General features: G+C 47.1%; 1 pseudogene; it reads left to right on the top strand.

Moving 5' to 3' along the window:
• The window catches only part of LOC133241729 (pregnancy-associated glycoprotein 1-like), a 28,242-nt pseudogene extending 13,427 nt beyond the window's left edge, over positions 1 to 14,815 (top strand).
• The last annotated feature ends 5,482 nt before the right edge of the window (positions 14,816 to 20,297 follow it).

Raw genomic sequence — 20,297 nt, 5'->3', positions numbered from 1 at the left:
GGAAAAAGTGGAAACAGTGTCAGACTTTTTTTCTGGGCTCCAAAATCACTGCAGATGGTGACTGCAGCCATGAAATTAAAAGACGCTTACTCCTTGGAAGGAAAGTTATGACCAACCTAGATAGCATATTCAAAAGCAGAGACATTACTTTGCCAACAAATGTCCGTCTAGTCAAGGCTATGGTTTTCCTGTGGTCACGTATGGATGTGAGAGTTGGACTGTGAAGAACCTGAGTGCCGAAGAATTGATGCTTTTGAACTGTGGTGTTGGAGAAGACTCTTGAGAGTCCCTTAGACTGCAAGGAGATCCAACCAGTCCATTCTGAAGGAGATCAGCCCTGGGTGTTCTTTGGAAGGAATGATGCTAAAGCTGAAACTCCAGTACTTTGGCCCCCTTATGCGAAGAGTTGACTCATTGGAAAAGACTCTGATTCTAGGAGGGATTGGGGGCAGGAGGAGAAGGGGATGATCGAGCATGAGATGGCTGGATGGCATCACTGACTCGATGAACTTGAGTCTGGGTGAACTCCGGGAGTTGTAGATGGACAGGGAGCCCTGGCGTGCTGCAGTCCATGGGGTTGCAAAGAGTCGGACACAACTGAGCGACTGAACTGAACTGAACTGAATTGTATCCATCCTAATAAATTGGTAAACATTTAAGCTGCCTTTCTGAGTTCTGTGAGCCTTTCTGGAAAACTGCTGAAATGTAGGAGGGGTTTTGACAAAAATACAGGTGAGTGGTGAAAGACATCTGATGTGAAGGAAGACAGTCTTAGGGGACTGAGCACTTAGGCTGTGAAGTCTGTGTTTAGTGTCAAAATCGAACCGATTCATGGAGCACCCAGTTGCTGTCTCAAAACTCAGAGAATTAACTGCTGGTGTCAAGAAACGCTCCACAAAGATTCTGAAAAAACTTTCAATTCCCTAGGAAGGTATGATATTAATAATTCTAAAATTGTTTGCATCTAACAAAAGTCCTAAAAGAGATATTAAAATTTTTGGTCTGTTGTAAGGAGAAAATGACTAGTTCACCATAGTGGGAGATCTACCTATTCCTCTATCAAGATCTGATAAATCAAGGGGACACAAAAATCAGTTAAGATACAGAAACTTCGCAAAAGATACTGACAAGCTGATTCAATGAGCACATAGAGTGAACTGTGAAATACAGATTCTTTCTGACCACACACAAGGGAATGCTTATGAAAACTGACCATGCCTGGGTAGGAGGCAGGAGGCCCTTCAGGAGGCATTTCAGACCTCCTGGGAGTCAAGACTCATTCTCTGACACACACACACTCTGCACATACAGTGCACTCACACCCAACCGTGTACATCACTCGGACTCACTCCCCTGCTGCATGTCCACCCACACTGCCTTCTGGACCCCTCTCCATCTCGCCTTTGTCGTCTAAAGAGCACCTTTCCAGCCCAGTCATCCCAGTAAAGAGAGGGACTTCTCACCAGTGCAAGAAGGGCTCCCAACTGCTGACTGCAGGTGATGAACAGAGGGAGCCTGCAGGCTTGACTGGGGCTCCTTGAGGGTCAGGTTCTAGAATGTTCCCTGCCAGGGCTCCCCTCTGCCTGTCTCTGGTTTTCCTGTCTCAGGCCAAGCCAAAACTGAGACTTGGAGACCTGACTGAGATTTCTGCCTCTGGCTATGAACACTGGCCTTCTCTGTAAACAGGGGCTGTGTGAGCCATCTGTCTCCCTCAAGCAAGGATGGGTTCTCTGTTTAAGTCCCAGGGTTGAGATGGAGAAGGGAAACAGTTGCACTATCATGCACTGGTTCTCCCTTCAGTGCCTGGCACAACAGGCACTCAAGGGCCATTTGCTGAATTCATCATGCTCCCACCCTCACAGTGTACCAAGGGCTCATCTTCATTAGAAGTGAGTTCATGGGCAGACTGTTGACTTTATTCCATTGGAGAGGGGTTCAGTTCAAGGCAACCCCTGGTTCTTGGAAAGCATCACATCTTGGGTCCAGTCTCCTATATATTAGTTGTTTTGGAGTGATGAACAGAAATAAGACACAGTTACTTCCTTTCAATAGTTAACAACTGGGTGCACAGTGTAAGGAAAGGAGCGTGGGCCTCCCAACTGGTCAGAAGCAGTTGGGGTCCTCGGTCTCCTGCTCCCTGACTGTGCAACTTGCACGTGTGACTTCCCCCACCCCCCCTGCTAAGTTCAGCTGCACCCTCTGCAGAGCAGATAATAATCCCTACCTCTAGGCTGTGTAGGGATGGAGTGAAAGCCTGCGTGGGAAGGCACTGGGGCAGGCTTGGCCAAGTCCTGGACCAACTCCTTACTGCCTTCCATAGCATCGCAGCATTAAAGGGAATGTCCAAACCCTGGGAACCACTAAAGGAACTGGCCAAATAAAATAGACACCTGCATTTAATGGCGTGTTATTCAACCATTAAAACAGATGGACAGCACGTGAGCGTATACACATGTAGGCATATGTGTTTATATATATATATATATATGTTTATATTCAAAATAAGTATAAATGTTAGAGTAAATTGACCATTTTTGTATATAGTTCTTTGCCTGTTGACACTCTCATGTATCCATGTGACCGTCAGGAGAACACAGATCACAGGAGATTCACTCGCCCCTAAAGCTCCCCAGGCCCATTTGTCATCAGCCAGCCCCTCACCCCAGCTCCACACCTCAGCTCCTGCAATCTCTTTTCTCTCCCTATAGCTTTGCCTTTTCTAGAATGTCGTACAAATGGAATCATATAGAAGCTTGCTTTTTGTGTCTGGGTTCTTTAACTTAGCAGAATGCGTCTGACGTTCATTTTTGTTGTAGCATGTGACATGCTTTGTTCCTTGTTACTGCTGAGTGGTATCCTGCTGCATGCATGGGCCAGCCTTTCTTTATTCACCAGCTGAAGGACATTTGTGTAGTTTTTGATATTTGACAATAATTATTACAGCCACTATAGATATTCCCATATAGGTTTGTTTGTGTGCATGAACATGGATTTTAATTTCTTTTGGGTAAGCACTAGGTGTAGGATTGAAGAATCATAAACTAAGATTATGGCATCCAGTCTCATCACCTCATGGCAAACAGAAGGTGAAAAAGTGGAAGCAGCAGAAGGTTTTATTTTCTTGGGCTCCAAAATCCCTGCAGACTGTGACTGCATCCATGAAATTAAAAGTCACTTGCTCCTTGGGTGGAAAGCTATGACCAACCTAGACAATATATATATTAATAAGCAAAGACATCACTTTGCCGATCAAGGTCCATATGGTCAAGGCTATGGTTTTTCCAGTAGTCAGGTACGGATGTGAGAGTCAGACCATAAAGAAGGCTGAGTGCCGAAGAATTGATGCTTTCTAACTGTGGTGCTGGAGAAGACACTTGAAGGTCCCTTGGACTGCAAAGGGGATCAAACCAGTCAATTCTAAAGGAAATCAATGAACATTCCAATGAATATTCATTGGAAGGGCTGATGCTGAAGCAGAAGCTCCAATACTTTGGCCACCTGATGCGAAGAGCCAATTCATTGGAAAAGACTAATGCTGGGGAAGATTGAGGGCAAAAGGAGAAGAGGGTGGCAGAGAATGAGATGTTTAGATAGCATCACTGACTCAATGGACATGAATCTGGACAAACTGCAGGAGGTGGTGAAGGACAAGGAAGCCTGGCATGCTGCCATCCATGGGGTCACAAAGAGTTGGACAGTACTTAGATACTGAACAACAACAACGGTAAGTGAATGTTTATTAGAAAAAATGACTCAGTTGTTGTCCAAGTACCTCACAGCACTGCAGGAGCGCACGCTCTCTACTGGGAGAGAAGAGGCCCTCAAGATTGCAGGAAGCACTCGGGGGTGTGTATGTTCATCTGTTCATTTTCCCTGGCCCTGGCACCTCTATTTCTGAACTCTTTCCACTGAAGGTAACTCACTAACTTGCCTTTCTTTCTCTCCCTCACCCCTTCCTTTTCATCACACTGTTTCTCTAGAAAGATTCTCCTCTCTCTCCTTCTCTCTAGGTAAGACTGTGGGCCTGTGAGAACAGTGGAACTCGAGCCACAGAACAAATGCATCCAGACTTTTGCACCAAGAGACCGTCAAACTCCAGCAGGGCTTCTGGCAACATGAGGCCATGTCTGCAGGATGACCCCTCAGATGCCTGCCTGAAAAAGCTCAATGCTGCCAGGACCTGAAGCCATCCCTTTGAACGTCATCCCCAGGAAGGATGGGGCCACTGTCTCCAAGTCTCTGTTGGGTATAGAAGCCCAGCTTCCAATCTTACCAGCTGGCCCACCCCTGTCCATGTTACTGTGTCAGTGAACTCAGTGGAGCTGGGCTGAGTACACTGGTCTTTAGGGATCATCCTCACATAGCTACTGCATCCTTTTGTTTTTTTGAGTATCCATGTCTTTATCTAGAACCGTTTTCTGACCAGTGCTGTTGGGACTTGGGGTGGACTACTCCCAAATATATTACAATGGAACATTGCTTATTTTGAATTAAAGTTAAGAAATGGCCAAGGCAAGAGGGATGCTCTGACTCTCCTTTCTGATGCCCTGAAAGCAGGAAATACACCCCTCATGTGAAAGGTGCCCTCACTGCATCTGGACGTAGAAGGACATCCTTATTGCCAGGGACGGGGAATCCGGGGGAAGAAGCCTGGATAAACGCCTCGTTACTTCTTTAGTTTTACCACCACAAGCGCAAACTCTGCTTAGATTCCTCACTAATGAACACACAATACCTAAGTTTTGGGACTTCTCTGGTGGTCCAGTGGTTAAGAATCCGTCTTCCAATGTGGGGGATTTGGGTTCGATCCCTGGTCAGGATACTAAGATCCCACATGCCTCAGAGCAACTAAACCTGTGCAGTGCAACGGAAGGAAGCCTGCAACCAGAGCAAGCCTTCAGCTAGAGAAATCTGTGCACTACATCCAGGAGCCCTTGTGCTGCAACAAAGACCCAGGGCAGCCAAACAAACAAACAGCAACAATAACAACAACACAAACCACCCAATACTCAGAACACAGTAGTTTCTTTGTCCTGTCAATTTCTCACAAATGTATTGTTTCTTTGTCTAAAATGTCTAAAAGCTGCCTGCTTTGGCTACTTCTGAGGGACCGTTTCCATGAGGCTCTGTGTATGCATTAAAATGTTTTTCTTTTTCTCTATGAGTCTATCTTGAGTCGATTTTATCATTCAGTTCGGTTCAGTCGGTCAGTCATGTCCGACTCTACGTGACCCCATGGACTGTTGCATGCCAGCCTTCCCTGTCCATCACCAACTCCCGGACCCTACTCAAACTCATGTCCACGCGTCAGTGATGCCATCCAACCATCTCATCCTCTGTCATGCCCTTCTCCTCCCGCCTTCAATCTTTCTCAGCATCAAGGTCTTTTCCAATGAGTTGGTTCCTCACATTAGGTTGCCAAAATATTGGAGTTTCAACTTCAGCATCAGTCCTTCCAATGAACATTCAGGACTCATTTCCTTTAGGATTGACTGATTTGATCTCCTTGCAGTCCAAGGGACTCTCAACAGTCTTCTCCAGCACCATAGTTCAAAAGCATCAATTCTTCGGTGCTCAGCTTTCTTTGTAGTCCAACTCTCACATCCATACATGACTACTGGTAAAACCACAGCCTTGACTAGACAGACCTTTGTCCGCAAAGTAATGTGCCTGCTTTTCACTATGGTGTCTAGGTTGGTCATAGCTTTTCTTCCAAGGAGCAAGCATCTTTTAATTTCATGGCTGTAGTCACCATTTGCAGTGATTTTGGAGCCCAAGCAAATAAAGTCTGTCACTGTTTCCATTGTTTTGTCATTTTATCATTAGTTTTATCTTTAGTTCAGCCACAATAACACAAGAGGCACAGAGGGGGAAATTTCCTCTCCCCAACAGTACACAAATGAGACAATATTATCTCATAAAAGCAGAACCTCTGTGCTACCCAGCGTTCAGTCACTTGTTCAGCTGGTCAGTCACAAGCCTGCTATGCGCCTGGAGGTGGTCGGGCACCTGGGACACAGGGCAGTCCAGGCGAGCTTCCTGCCCACACACTCTGGGCAGTGAGAGGTCACGGGGTGGTTTCCTCCCCTTTACACCGGCTTCCAGGCTCCCAGTTGGTCAGCCCTGACCTACGTCATCTGGGCACCCATGCCCTCTGGGGGTAATACACCCACAGGGCCATTGAGTTTCCCTCCCTTGACCCCTCCCTTCCCTGCATTTCACACCTGCGGCCCCTCCTCCCACTTACTCTTTCCCCTCTGGCTGGCCACTTTCTCCCCTCCTTCCTGGGTGGCTGGCTTTCTCCGGATGTCCCCTTTCATGGCCGTATTTATTCCTGCTGGGGTTGCCTTGAAGAGGACCAGACCAAATGGGTCTTCCCTGAGCTGAAGGTTCTTGGTGTTCTATGCATCTGTGGTCAGACCCCTCGTATTGAGCGTTACCCCACTTCTCTTCTTGCTGCAGGTCACTGATGTGCTCATGACTGCAGGTGTGACAGCAGGTGTCATCGTAGAAGTGGGCCTGGCCCCTGCCTCACTGCGATCCTGCAGAAGCAAGAGGGAAAAGCAATAAGTTCGAGGAATTGTCATGAAGGCAGCCAGTTGGGAAATCTTGCTTAGCTAGCAGGCATGGAGTTTAGTTTATTGATTTCCCTGTTTTGTGATCATTTAGGCTTATTTTAATGGAACTCAATAAAAGCACAGGAAGATTTTATTTGGGGAAATGCAGACTAGCATGATTCTATTAAAGACACAGTTGAGGGCTTCCCTGGTGGTCCAGTGGTTAAAAATTTGCCTTCCAAAGCAAGGGGCACATGTTCAGTCCCTAGTTGGGGAACTAAGATCCCACATGCCTCGGGGCAATAAATCTGAGTGGGGCAACTACTGAGTCCAGGCCCTCTGGAGCTCGAATGCTGCAACTGGAGAGTCCATAGTGAAAGTGAAAGTTGCTCAGTTGTGTCCGACTTTTATGATCCCATGGACTGTACAGGACTGGATCACTTTTGTGATCCCAGGACTGTACAGGAATTCTCCAGGCCAGAGTACTGGAGTGGGTAGCCTTTCCGTTCTCCAGGGGATCTTCCCAACCCAGGGATCGAACCCAAGTCTCCCACATTGCAGGCAGATTCTTTTTTTTTAAATTTTTATTTTGTTTTATTTTTTAATTTTACAATATTGTATTGTTTTTGCCATATATCAACATGAATCTGCCACAGGTATACACATGTTCCCCATCCTGAACCCTCCTCCCTCCTCCCTCTCTGTACCATCCCTCTGGGTCGTCCCAGTGCACCAGCCCCAAGCATCCAGTATCGTGCATTAAACCTGGACTGGTGACTCATTTCATATATGATATCATACATATTTCAATGCCGTTCTCCCAAATCATCCCACCCGGTCCCTCTCCCACAGAGTCCAAAAGACTGTTCTATACATCAGTGTCTCTTTTGCTGTCTCATATACAGGGTTATTGTTACCATCTTTCTAAGGCAGATTCTTTACCAGCCGAGCACAAAGGGAAGCCCAACAAGAGAGTCCATGTGCTGCAACAAAAGATTTTGTATGCTGCAACTAAGACTCGATGCAGTAAAAAAAAAAAAAAAAGACAATTGAACTCTGTTACAGACTGCCCATGCCAGTCTGAGAGATAGGCAAAGGGTAAATACATGTCAAATGAAAGCATCACCTGTGTGGTGTTGATTGGATGTGGTCTGAGTTTAGAGGGAGTAGCTGGGGTTGATCAAGAAGGACCTCCTGGAGAAGGGGCTGCTAAGGCTGGGTTTGAAGAGGCTACAGAGCTTCTCAGATGAAGGCACCAGGACCTCCCTGGGTGTCCAGCAGTCCTAGAGGCCCAGTGGTTATGCCTCTGGGCTTCCCATGCAGGAGGTACCACTTCAACACTTGGTCATAGAGTCAATATCCTACATAAAATGTAGCACAGAAAAAATATATCAAATGCAGATACATCTGTGACCAAAGTCTGTGAGCTGCACAGTGGTTAGAAAGTGATCTCAAGAGATATGTGACACCCAGAGGGAGGCATCAGTGTGGGAATAGAGGGTAGCCAGTTCTGCACTAACCCACTCCCTCCTTCTCCCTGTAGCTGGTCTACGTGGGTAACATCACCATTGGAACACCCCCTCAGGAATTCCAGGTTGTCTTTGACACAGCCTCATCTGACTTGTGGGTACCCCCCCATCTTTTGCACCAGTCCAGCCTGTTGTGAGTACAGACACCCTCTACCCGGACCATCCTTCACTTGCCCTGCCACCATGTTTCCACCCTTGGCACCTGATGACACTCATCTCTTGTGTCTGCAGCTACACATGTTAGGTTCAGACATCTTCAGTCTTCCACCTTCTGGCTTACCAATAAGACCTTCAGGATCACCTATGGATCTGAGAGAATGAAAGGAGTTGTTGTTTATGACACAGTTCGGGTAACAGTGTAACAAATGCTGAGTCAGGACTGACTATGGAGTGACCACTGCTTGCAAAACAGATGCAGGACCATCTGGCAGGACCCTTCCTAGCCTAACTCCCATAGATATTGGCCATCTTATCCACAGGATATGTCTCTGGGGAGGCAGTGCCCGTGGTGACACACGAGCAAACAAATTAGCTAACCCAGAGAGTGGCTTGAGGTGTGGACTTGCAGCTCCTCTGCCCATGAGAAGTTCAAGGTTCATTTTGCTGGGAGCGAGAAGAAGGGATAAAAGCACCCACTTTTATATTCGGACTGTTCTAGGCACTTTCAGGTGGTAACTGGTTTAATCCTGCAACAACCCCATACAGCAGTTACTCTGATTAGCTCATGAGACATATGAGGAAACTGAGGTGCAGACAGCAAGGGCCTTGCTGAGGGCACACATGTGGTAAAAGGTGGAGTTAAGCTGGCTTTTCAGGGCTGAAGTTGCTGTGGGGTGTTTGAAGACAGGATAAAACTGATCTGGGGACCCTGGGGGCAGTCAAGGGCTTCAGGTATCCAGAGTGGGAAACTGGGGGCCTGAGAAGTCAAGGGGCCTGATAATTGAGTGCTCACTCTAGAGGACCCTTGAGAGTCTAATAAACCTATGGCCTGCCCTCCCCAAAATACCTAAGTAGTTCCCCCCCTCTCTCTTTCTCTCTCATACACACTCACAGAAATATACACATATCCCCAAAAGTGAATTCCTCAGGCAGTAATTTCATAGACCCTGGAAGCAAGATTGTGTTTTCAGCTTCTGTCTTCCTGGACAGATGCAGAATGCACAGTACATTACAGAGAACGCAGTCCATTCCTGTCATTAGGTCACAGTGATGCCAAAGAGAAAGCTATCTTGCTCTCGTTCATTTTGTCCATAAGGTGGCACCAATGGGACCTGGCCTGACTCTTGGTTGCCCCACCTGGACAGAAGCTAAGAGGGCAATTTGACTCACTCAGGTGGTGTTTTTCAGAGGGGTAGATGTTTTAAAATTCACAGCCTCTCACAAATGGAACCCAAATTCCCCTCCCAGCTTGGTCTAGCCGTCTGAGGTCCACCAAAGACAGAGCCCAGCCTCAATTCTTCCTTGAGGATCTAATGGCAATGCACCCAGCCCAGTCCTAGCCCCACTTCACGTATCTGTAAGTGGGAACACTCTTCTCTCCCACAGATTGGGAACCTTGTAAGTACTGACCAGCCGTTTGGTCTAAGCGTGAAGGAATATGGGTTTGAAGGCAGAGCTTATGATGGCATCTTGGGCTTGAACTACCCCAACGTATCCTTCTCTGGAGCCATCCCCATCTTTGACAAGCTGCAGAATCAAGGTGCCATTTCTGAGCCTGTTTTTGCCTTCTACTTGAGCAAGTAAGTCTGAGATGGACAATCCCTTTCTATAACTTAGCTGTAAGATGCTTTCAGTTGCATGAAAATTATAGAACACTTGGTAAAGAAATATCCTGAGAGATAATCTAACCCAGGATAACTATGGCCCCTGGGCCCTACCTGGCTTCACTACTGGCTTTTATAAATAAAATTTCATTGGAACACAACCCTACTGCTGGGCTCAAGACCAGTAACTTGGTCTAGGGGGGTGAGTGAGGAGGAAGGCTAATGGAAGGCAACAGGAAACAAGTTGAAGGAAAAGGCACTAGGATTTGCTTATGAATTTGATAAGGAAGGAAGGAGAAGGATGCTGGATATCTTTCCCTCCTCATTAGCATTTCACTGGGAGCCCAGGACCAGCTACCCAATTTGTGGAGCCAGTGAGAAATGAAAGTGTGGGACACAAAAGTGTGGGACACAAAAGTGTGGGACCCCTTGTTCAAGAAATATTAGGCATTTCAAGACAGGGAGAGCAGCGGTGGGGTCCCTTCTGAGTGTGGGGCCCTTTGACAGTAGAGGTCACAGGCCAGTGGAGCCAACTCTGGGTGACCTGAACCCATACCCTTAGAACTCCCAGGCCTTGATTTTTCTTAAAAATGACAAGGTGGACAAGGGGAAAGCCAAAACACTTCAGCACCATGTCCTCTGAGGGTGTCTGAGCATTCAGGTCACAGGAGATGCAGGGCGTCTTCAGAAGACATAGTGGGTGGAGCCCAGCCAAGTGATTCAGCTTCTAGCCTCCTCTGTGCCACTCACTAACCAGTAACCGACCTTGTTCTGGATCTCAATCTCTCCTAGACTCGATTTCTGCATCTGTACATGGGACCTTATTAGGGCCTTGATGGGTGGACAAGCACAGCTCTCAGTGCTGTTGTTACTGTCCTCCAAGGATCCCCGCCCCTCTTATCTCTACAGAGACAAGCGGGAGGGCAGTGTGGTGATGTTTGGTGGGGTGGACCACCGCTACTACAAGGGAGAGCTCAACTGGGTACCATTGATCCAAGCGGGTGACTGGATTGTACACATGCACAGGTAAGCCTCTCCCTCTGAGGGTCAGCCCAAGTGATGCTCCCGCTACTGTACATGGACACAGGCAGACACACACAAATGCATTCTCAGACACACAGTCACACAGACATATACACTACCCACAATGACACAGACAGACACACAGACACATGGAAACACACAAGCAGACACATATAAACATACACAGAGACACATAAAAACATGCATAGCTAGTCAGAGACACACAAGCACTCACAGAGACACATACAAACACACATACAAACAAACACACAAGCACATAGATACACAAACAACCCATGGGTTCATAATCCCCAGGCCTTCTGACCAGGGCTCTGACCAGGGTCCTAAAAGGGTCTGGAGAGGTCTGTGCAGCTGGGAGAGGGCTGCACCCACTGCCCTTTGAGGTGGGGAGCATGGTTAGAGGACTCTACAGTGTGGTGAACAGACGATCAGGGAGAATTTCACCAGCCTGAACAGAGTTATGATAAGATGACCGACTGTCCAGGGCTACCTAGGACATAGGAAGTTCTCAGTACAGATAAATGTCAGTTAAAAAACAGGGACAGTCCTGAGAAAATGGGGAAAACTAGTCTTCTTAGGGAGCAGCTACCCAGCAGTGGAGAGAGGCTGGCTGCAGTCTTAAGACGTGAAAGCGACTAATAAAACAGACATTCCATGTTCTTGGGCACACAGTGGGACAGGGGCTGTAACAGAGAATCAGGAAGGTGGGATCCAGGAGTGACCTGAGGACAAGAGGCATAATTGATAGGATTCTGTGTGATACCCTCAGACAAAAGCTGACCTGTCCTTTGGAGTTTCTGTGGGCTAGTAATGTATTTCCTGGCCGGGGTCTCAGGGTCTGAGCTGGTTGTAGGAGCAGTGCTGGGAGACACCCTCTCCCAGAGGAGCCCCTCTCTCCTCCTACCATGAGAATCTGCTGCCCCTGCGAATCTCCATCTTCACTCTGTGTGCAACCCGCTATTTGTTCCCCACCAGATACAGCTCTCTGGAGGTTTCTATTGTTTTCTCAGTCTTCATTCACTCATTGAACAGACAAGCATTGGGCATCCACTGTGTGCCAGGCACTTTAGGGAGGCAAGGAGAATAAAACTCGCCCTCACATCTAAGTAGGCAGATGTACATGAAGTGACTCGCCCACATAGTGAATTGTGACTTTGGTATATGCTAGACATGAGGAGGAGAAGGCAATGGCAACCCACTCCAGTACTTTGACTGGGAAATCCCAGTGATGGCGGAGCCTGGCGGGCTGCCCTCTATGAGTTCTCCCAGAGTCGGACACGACTGAAGTGAGTCAGCAGCAGCAGCAGCAGCAGACATGAGGAAGGGTCTACAGAGAGAGACCAAGACAGGAGACTGATAAACACCGGGAGAAAGAAAACAATACAATTAAGGTGGAATCTGGAAGATGAGAAGAAATTTGCTAGTCGAAGTGGAGTGGAGTCTTTTAGGAAGGAAGACCAGCTTGTGTCAAGGTACAAAATATCCTGGTGCATTCAAGTACTGCATTCGAGGATGTCAAGAAAGGTGCTGTGTTGAGAGCAAAGGAAAAGAGGGCAAGAGATGAAGGGCTGTTTAGGAGACAGTCGGGAAGGGAGCAACTCTGGGGAGAATCTGAGTGACCTTGATGCCCTCTTTCTTCCATTGTCTCTCAGCATCACCATAAAAAGAAAGGTTATTGCTTGTTCTGATGGCTGTGAGGCCCTTGTGGACACTGGGACAACACATATCGAAGGCCCAGGAAGACTGGTCAGTAACATACAGAAGCTCATTGGCGCCAGGCTACGGGGTTCCAAGGTGAAGGGTCATGCCCCAGGGTTACTTCCAGTCTCCAAACACAACAAGGAACTCCAGGGCCAACCTCTCACCCTCTCTCTCTAACTGCACTATGTTTATTGTTCTGTGGTCAATACCCTTCCCTCTATTATCTTCACCATCAACGGTGTCAACTACCCAGTGCCAGCTCGAGCCCTCATCCTCAAGGTGAGGGAACAACATTGAGGGTTGGTTCTCAAACCGGAGCTTGTAGGAACCCTTGGGCTGCTGCTGGGAGGAGGGCGTCCTCTGGAGGCCATGTCACACCATTGCAGATGCTGCTGAGCTCTGTGGCTGGGCGGGTGACTCCCACAAAACCAATCACTTGACAGTAAAGGGCTGTGTGGGACACTGATCTTCCTGAAATAAATGTGGAGATACTACACCATATGGCATAGTGGGAGTCAGGCAGAGGGGAACACTAAGGTCCTCAGTCCTTAAAGAGCTTCAATTCTATCTGAACCCAGAGGTGCATGAACATGATATTCAGCTCTAGCAGTCCCTGAAATAAGCCATGTTACAAGGAGAATGGCTGGGGACAGTCCCAGTGTGATGTCCCAGCATAAGTTAACAGTCTCCCTTCCCTTCTCAAAGTTTTCCTGGTTTGGATGATAAATTACATGGTCAGCCTAGTTCTCGCCTACATCTTCCCCTTGCTCTGGCCAGGTGCCCCCTTTGTGAGTTGGGGCACCCAACCCATCTGTGGGGAGGCTGAATGCTAATGTGAATAAAGGGTGAACAGTGACTGCTCAGGCCTGGCACAGGGTGGAGGCTTCATGTCAGCTCCCTGTGGGAATTCAAAGCAGGCTGATGGGCTCAAAGAAGGCTTTGAGGAAGAGAGGGAATTTCAGGAATTCTAAAACCACAAACTCATTGAACCGTCTGAAGGTTGCTGGGTTCTGGGCAAAACTGCACTGGATTCTATGCAAACGGCATCTCAAGGTGGTCTGCACTGGGGCACTGGGGACTTACTAGGGGTGATGAGGGCTGTGGACTGACCAGTGCGGATGGGGAACCAGAGTATGTTACCCACCCAAGCCTGGAGTGGCCAAAGAGGGTGAGTGTGGGCTGAAGGAGGCTTCTCAGAGTTCCTGAGTTAAGTCTTCAAGAACGTGTTTGGGCACTGCTCTATTTAAGAGGGATAACCAACAACGAGTTACTTTGTGGCACAGGGAACTCTGCTCAGTTATATGACAGCCTGGATGGGAGGGGTGTCCTTGGGACCAGGATACCTGGATACATATGGCTGAGTCCCTTTACTGTCCACCTGAAACTCAGAATATTGTTAATCAGCTATACTTCAATACAAAATAAAGTTTGATAATAAAGTACAGATTGTGGGGATGCAGGAGGAGAACCAGCATTCTCTGGAGAGAAAATAAGGAGTAGGAGTCAGAAGGAAAGAAACAGGGAGTGAGGGGAACTATGGACACGCTTGTTCTTTTCTAAATAATTATATTGAAGTGTGGCTAATCTATAGTGTTGCATTAAGTTCTGCTGCACAGCAATGTGACTCAGTTATACACATAAAATATATTTTTTTTCTTATTCTTTTTCACGTGGTTTATCACTGAATATTAAATATAGTTCCTTACTCTCTACAGTAGGACTTTGTTGTTTTTCATTCCTCTGTTTCCCCAACTCCCAGTCCTCCACTCACCACACCCTTCCTCATAGCAACCTCATGTCTTGGCCCTCTTTGGTTTTGGATGAACTCTCATATCCCCTGCTGCTGAGAAACCCCCTTGATACTTACCAAAAGAGGGAAATAAAACGAAGAATTGAGCTGGGTCTGGATACTGAGGGGAGTCACCGGTAAGGGCTCATGCTGACTGGTGTGTATCTCTGACTCCCCCAGGATTCTAGAGGCCACTGCTATACCACCTTTAAGGAGAGCAAACTGAGTCCGTCTACAGAGACCTGGATCCTGGGTGATGTCTTCCTGAGGCAGTATTTCTCAGTTTATGATCGAGGAAATGACAGGATTGGCCTGGCACAAGCAGTGTAAATGCTTGGAGTGGTTCAGGAACCAGTAAGGCCGCTCCTAACACACAGTCACTCACACTTTGGGCACTGCTGCCCAGGATGCTGGTGAACTGTATTTGGTGGTCTGTACACCCTATCCTCAGTAAAGAATAAAGGGTTTCACTCTTAATGATGCTGAAACAACTGGTGCCTCTGTGTCTGGGAGTGAAGGATCTAGAACCAAGTCTGAATCAAAATTGAGAGGAGCCCTACTCCAACTGGCTTCAAGGAAAAGGGAGACTCATTGAAATGATTCTGGGAATCCAGGACACAAGAATCAGAGCAAATACAAAGATCTCAGTGAATGGACCCAAGAAACCAGAAGTCATCAATTCTCTCTCACCCTCGCTCTTTCTGTTTGGTCTTCTTTGATGGTCTTAGCCTGGCAACTTTCTTCCTTAAGGCTTCTACACCTAGTGAGGGAGTTCAAGCTACCTGCCCTAGGGTTTTAAATCCCGAAGGCATCACCTAGTAAGGAAAGAAGATTGCAGACATCAGAGTTCAAGGGTGTTCTATGAATGACCCACCTCAGATCAAACACAGAGCCCTAGATTAGCCATCCTGGCAGGGACATGGGGTCTTATGACTGGCTTTATATGGTCTTTGGCCCTGAACCCTCAGGACATGATTGTCAATTTTGTCTAGAACTACATGACTGAAGCTGGGGAGAGGCAGCCCCAAAGATAGCGACTGGCAGATGGTCAAAGCCATGGAAGAACTTGTGATGACCCACCAACTCAACCACCTCCTCATTCAGAGGAATTATAAGGGATAATGAAATAGACTCTCTTTGTCCCATCTCAGATATTCTTATCACTGGGCTTCTCCTCCAGGGGATTTTGGGTGAGGTACTTTATGGAGAGCTTGTTCCCTTTTGCCCCACACCCAGTCACCAGGTCTCTGCCACATATGCCTGCTCTGTCCTTTCCAGTCCCACTTGGTAAGTGGTGGCCCCAGTGGATCCCAGAGCCATCCCCCTCCTCCAGGGCCCAGAATGCCCCTTCCTTGCCTCCAATGCTGCTGGGGAGAATGCAATTCATGTATCGGGGGACCCAGGGTACACAGAGCCTTCAGCATTTCTGAGCTTCTTTCGGGGGTGGAGCTACAAACTATTTGCTTGGAGCTTCCATGGTTAGGTACTTTTGCAGTGGAAGCTATCCAAAAGTCTACAAATAATAAACGCTGGAGAGGGTGTGGAGAAAAGGGAACCCTCTTACACTGTTGGTGGGAATGCACACTAGTACAGCCACTCTGGAGAACAGTGTGGAGATTCTTTAAAAAACTGGAACTAGAACTGCCATATGACTCAGCAATCCCACTGCTGGGCATACATACTGAGGAAACCAGAATTGAAAGAGACACGTATATCCCAAAGTTCACTGCAGCACTGTTTATAATAGCCAGGACATGGAAGTAACCTAGATGTCCATCAGTAGACGAATGGATAAGAAAGCTGTAGTACATATACACAATGGAGTATTACTCATCCATTAAAAAGAATACATTTGAATCAGTTCTAATGAGGTGGGTGAAACTGCAGCCGATTATACAGAGTGAAGTAAGCCAGAAAGAAAAGCACCAATACAGTATACTAACACATATATATGGAATTTAGAAAGATGGTAACGATAACCCTATACGCAAGACAGCAAAAGAGACACAGATGTATAGAACAGTCTTTTGGACTCTGTGGGAGAGGGTGAGGGTGGGGTGATTTCGGAGAATGGCATTGAAACATGTATATTATCATATGTGAAATGGATCGCCAGTCCAGGTTTAATGAATGAGACAGGGTGCTTGGGGATGGTGCACTGGGATGACCCAGAGGGATGTGATGGGGAGGGGGGTGGGAGGGGGGTTAAGGATGGGGAACACATGTACACTTGGGGCAGATTCATGTCAATGTATGGCAAAACCACTTCCATATTGTAAAGTAACTAGCCTCCAATTAAAGTAAATCAATTTACATTTAAAAAATATTCTCATAGAGAAATCAGTGAGGTCTCAGGGGAAGCAGGACATGAAAAAGGATGAACCAGTCTGGGTCTGATATCATGCAAGTCATGGAGAGGGAAGCTACAGCTTGTTTTCATAGAGAACTTGGGACATAAGTTGTGCCTCAAACGTGTCCCAACCCAAGACTAGGGAGCTGGGATTTCACTCTCCCACTAGCACCTGCCTCTCATCCTTCAACTAACACTGAACTGGTGTCTCGGAACCTTTATATTAGATCCTCCAAGACAAATCAAAGGTGACACTAGAAGCAAGAAGACAACAAAGCTCAGGAAAATGCAACCTCAGATAATGTCTCGATTCCTGCACCCACTCTGCCATCTCCAGCATCGTATCTGGAATCCTGCGAGTCTAAAGAACTCCATGAATCTCTAGACATAAGAATTTTTCAAAATTCAGCTTTTAATTTATATAGGAGTATAGTCAATTTACATTATTGTATTAATATTATTTGTATGAGAAATTAATTCCTTATACATACACATGTATCCATTCTTTCTTAGGTTCTTTTCCCATACAGGTTATTACAGACTATTGAGCAGAATTCCTGTGCTGTACAGTTGGTCTTTGTTGATTATCTATTAAATAAAGTAGTATACAGATATTAATCTCAAACTCTCAATTTATCCCTCTCCCACCTTTCCACTTTGGTAACTATAATTATTGTTTTGATGGAGGGAAATGTCTAGGCACTTTTTGGATGAGGGTCTGTGCTTGTGAGAGTGCAGTGGCCAGGGAAAGCAAGCCTGAGAGAGACTCATTTGAGATGATGGTAAATGTTGAGAAGGACCTGGCCATGCAAAAAGCTTGGGAGAAAACATTGTAGTTGTGGGAAGTAGCCCCTGCTAAGGACCAAGGTAACCAAGTTTAATTAATGGCTACCCTTCCACTGCCAATCTTCCTTCCATGCTTGGAACTTGGCCTACAGGTCAACCACCATGACCTCATCCCATGCTTCAGTTGTGAGTTAGCAGCAATGAGGCATGTCAGCCTTCCCAAGAAGGGAAGACCTGGGGCTCTCACGAGGCTGAATATGCTCTGGACTCAGGGATGTGTACACAAACTGGTTATCACCAGGAGCATCAGGTGCCAGGGGAAGCACCAATGCCTCTGACTATCTCCATGTACTTGTTCTCAGGAGTAGAAATGCCAAGGAACTGATAGAGCAAAGAAGCAAGTAATGACTCTTGTTTCATCTTGCCCTGTGTGATTCCCATGGCCCTTTGACCACACTCCTCTCTGCCCAAAAACTCTTTCCTCTATTCCTTCTTCAAAGGTACCTTGTGAATAACATCAGCACCTGACTCTAAAGCCTGGTGGATGGAACTCAACTCACAGTCACCTGGGACCCAGAGATGTCCAGCCTTGTCCTGTGTTTCTGTCCTTTTTCTCCAACCAGATTCATAAAGCAAAGTCCTGAAAAAACATGAGTGTGATTGTAACTCTCTCAAGGCCTTTGAAGCTCCAAGGTCTATTTTGAGCATCAAAGAGGGAGGGAACACATCCGTTTCATCCAGGGTAGTCTAAGACCCCAGCCTCGCTCAGCCAGTGGTTCCCTGAGGAAACATAAGACACTTATCTAAGTTACCAGAAGGCTGAGAAAGGAATGCTTCTCGCTTGAATGCAGGTACGTGTTATCCAGTCACCCAAGGTCTGTGTTGTGTGAATGAGGAGCAAGAGCTCTGGGGATTCTGAGTTGGGAGTGATTCAGTCACCACCTGCAGGACTTCCTCCTGGGGTCACTACAGCTGGGGCTCCCCCACTGTGCCTGGAACCCAGAAGAAACAGCCCTGAATATTGCTTTCCTGCTGCTACATGGAGGCAGGTCTGCTGATAAAATCAGAACCAGACTTGAGGGGCAAAGGGAAAGGAACTTCCACTCTGGTGCTTGCAGACATCTGAGAGCTACCCAGCAGTGGATGCAATTGAGTTTTCTCTCATTTTTCCCTTCCTGGAAGTTCGTAGCCTGGGAACCAGAGTTCCTGGGTCAGAAGTCTTCACTAACTTACCTTCAGCCTTAAGGTGAGTCATACACCCCAGGGTTCAGTTTCCCATCTCTTGGATGAGGGAGACTGGACTTGCCGCAGAACACTTGTTCCAGACTGAAGCTCAGTGCCAATCAGTGGACAAGGGGCTCAGAGGTGGGTGTTGCTGAGGATGCTGAGGCCGCCTCTGGTGGGCAGGGGGCTGTAACTGTCTGGTGACGTTCATGGGTCCTGGGCTCAGGACTGGGAGTGGTAGACCACTTGGCACACAGCTGCTGTGACACCGAGGACCTTAGAGGCCTTGCCCACTGGAACTTTCCATCATTTGGGTTCTGTGGGATGAGATCAGGTAGTTATAAGTCAGAAGTTACCAATGGGAAGCTTGTAGATTCCTCAGCAGAACCCAAATTAAGCTAATGAATCATCTCTCCTAAAAAACTCTGGGAACAAGATATGCCAGGACTCTTAGACAAATTTTGTAGTATTTTAAATACTATTTAAAGTAGGTCGTCTTTTGGATGACCTGCCATTTTCTCTCTGGCTTGGGATGATACCCACAGTTAGAGTGGAATCAAAGGGCTCCTGTTGGAGGCTGTTCCTTTCCCTGTGACTCATTAGCAGTGAGTACAGCTCTATCCCCTCCAAATCTGGAGCAGAAATTCAAGCAGGAAGGACACAACCTCCAAGTTTAACAGGAAGACTCAGGTAGGTCTGGCTCTCAGGTAGCCACTATTCTTTTCCCAGTGCTTCTTCCTTCCCTCCTGGGCCCTGTACAAGCTGCCCACCTCCTGGTTACTGGGTTGTGAATTCCTCATCCCTTCTCTTGCAAATATACAAGCAGTCTCACTTGTTGCTTCCTCTCTACCCAGGCCCTATCCCTCACCTGCAGATGGCAATAAAGAAGGGAAAACCAAGGAGGGGTCTGCCCAGATCATTCTTTTAAAAAATATTTGCATTCCGTCTCCTTCCAGACCCTGTCCGGAATCATCAAGATCTCCAACTAGATGACTCAGTAGCTTAGAAGGGGAGTGGAGATGCAAATAGGGTTGGAGGTAAGATTGTCAGGTATGGGGGGATGGTTTTCAGATGGCAAGAGAAGAGTTGGAGTAAGGAGCATGTGGTCCTCCAAACACTCACTCATTGGGGACCTGCCTGAATCTGCTATCTTGGGCCCCTCAGGGTATCACTAAGATAGAAGCTTCATTCTAAAAACTTCTTACTACACAACGATTTGAAACATAACAAATATAAGAAAGAAGAGTGTCATGAACCCTATATTTCATCATTTGGCATCAATAACTACAAAACTAGCCTCTTAGTCCCACAGGTTGTCATAGACCGGAGACTATGCAACATCAAGGTGGTGGACAACTGAGTTCCCGGTGAAGACATTCTTGACTTGCATCAGATCTTTCTCTTCTTGCTATGTTCTCATTTGTGGTGGGGGAAGGGAAGGAGGAAGAGGGAGAATAAGAGAGAAAAAGAGGGAGAGGATAATCCCATCATGAGGGACCACCATCAAAACCCCATGTCAACTTGCGTACCTCCCAAAGGCCCTACTTCCTAATA

The sequence above is a fragment of the Bos javanicus genome, chromosome 29 (assembly GCF_032452875.1).
Source record: "Bos javanicus breed banteng chromosome 29, ARS-OSU_banteng_1.0, whole genome shotgun sequence".
Lineage (NCBI taxonomy): Eukaryota > Metazoa > Chordata > Mammalia > Artiodactyla > Bovidae > Bos > Bos javanicus.
The sequence above is the reverse complement of the archived record's forward strand: the minus strand, read 5'-3'. Positions and strand labels throughout refer to the sequence as shown.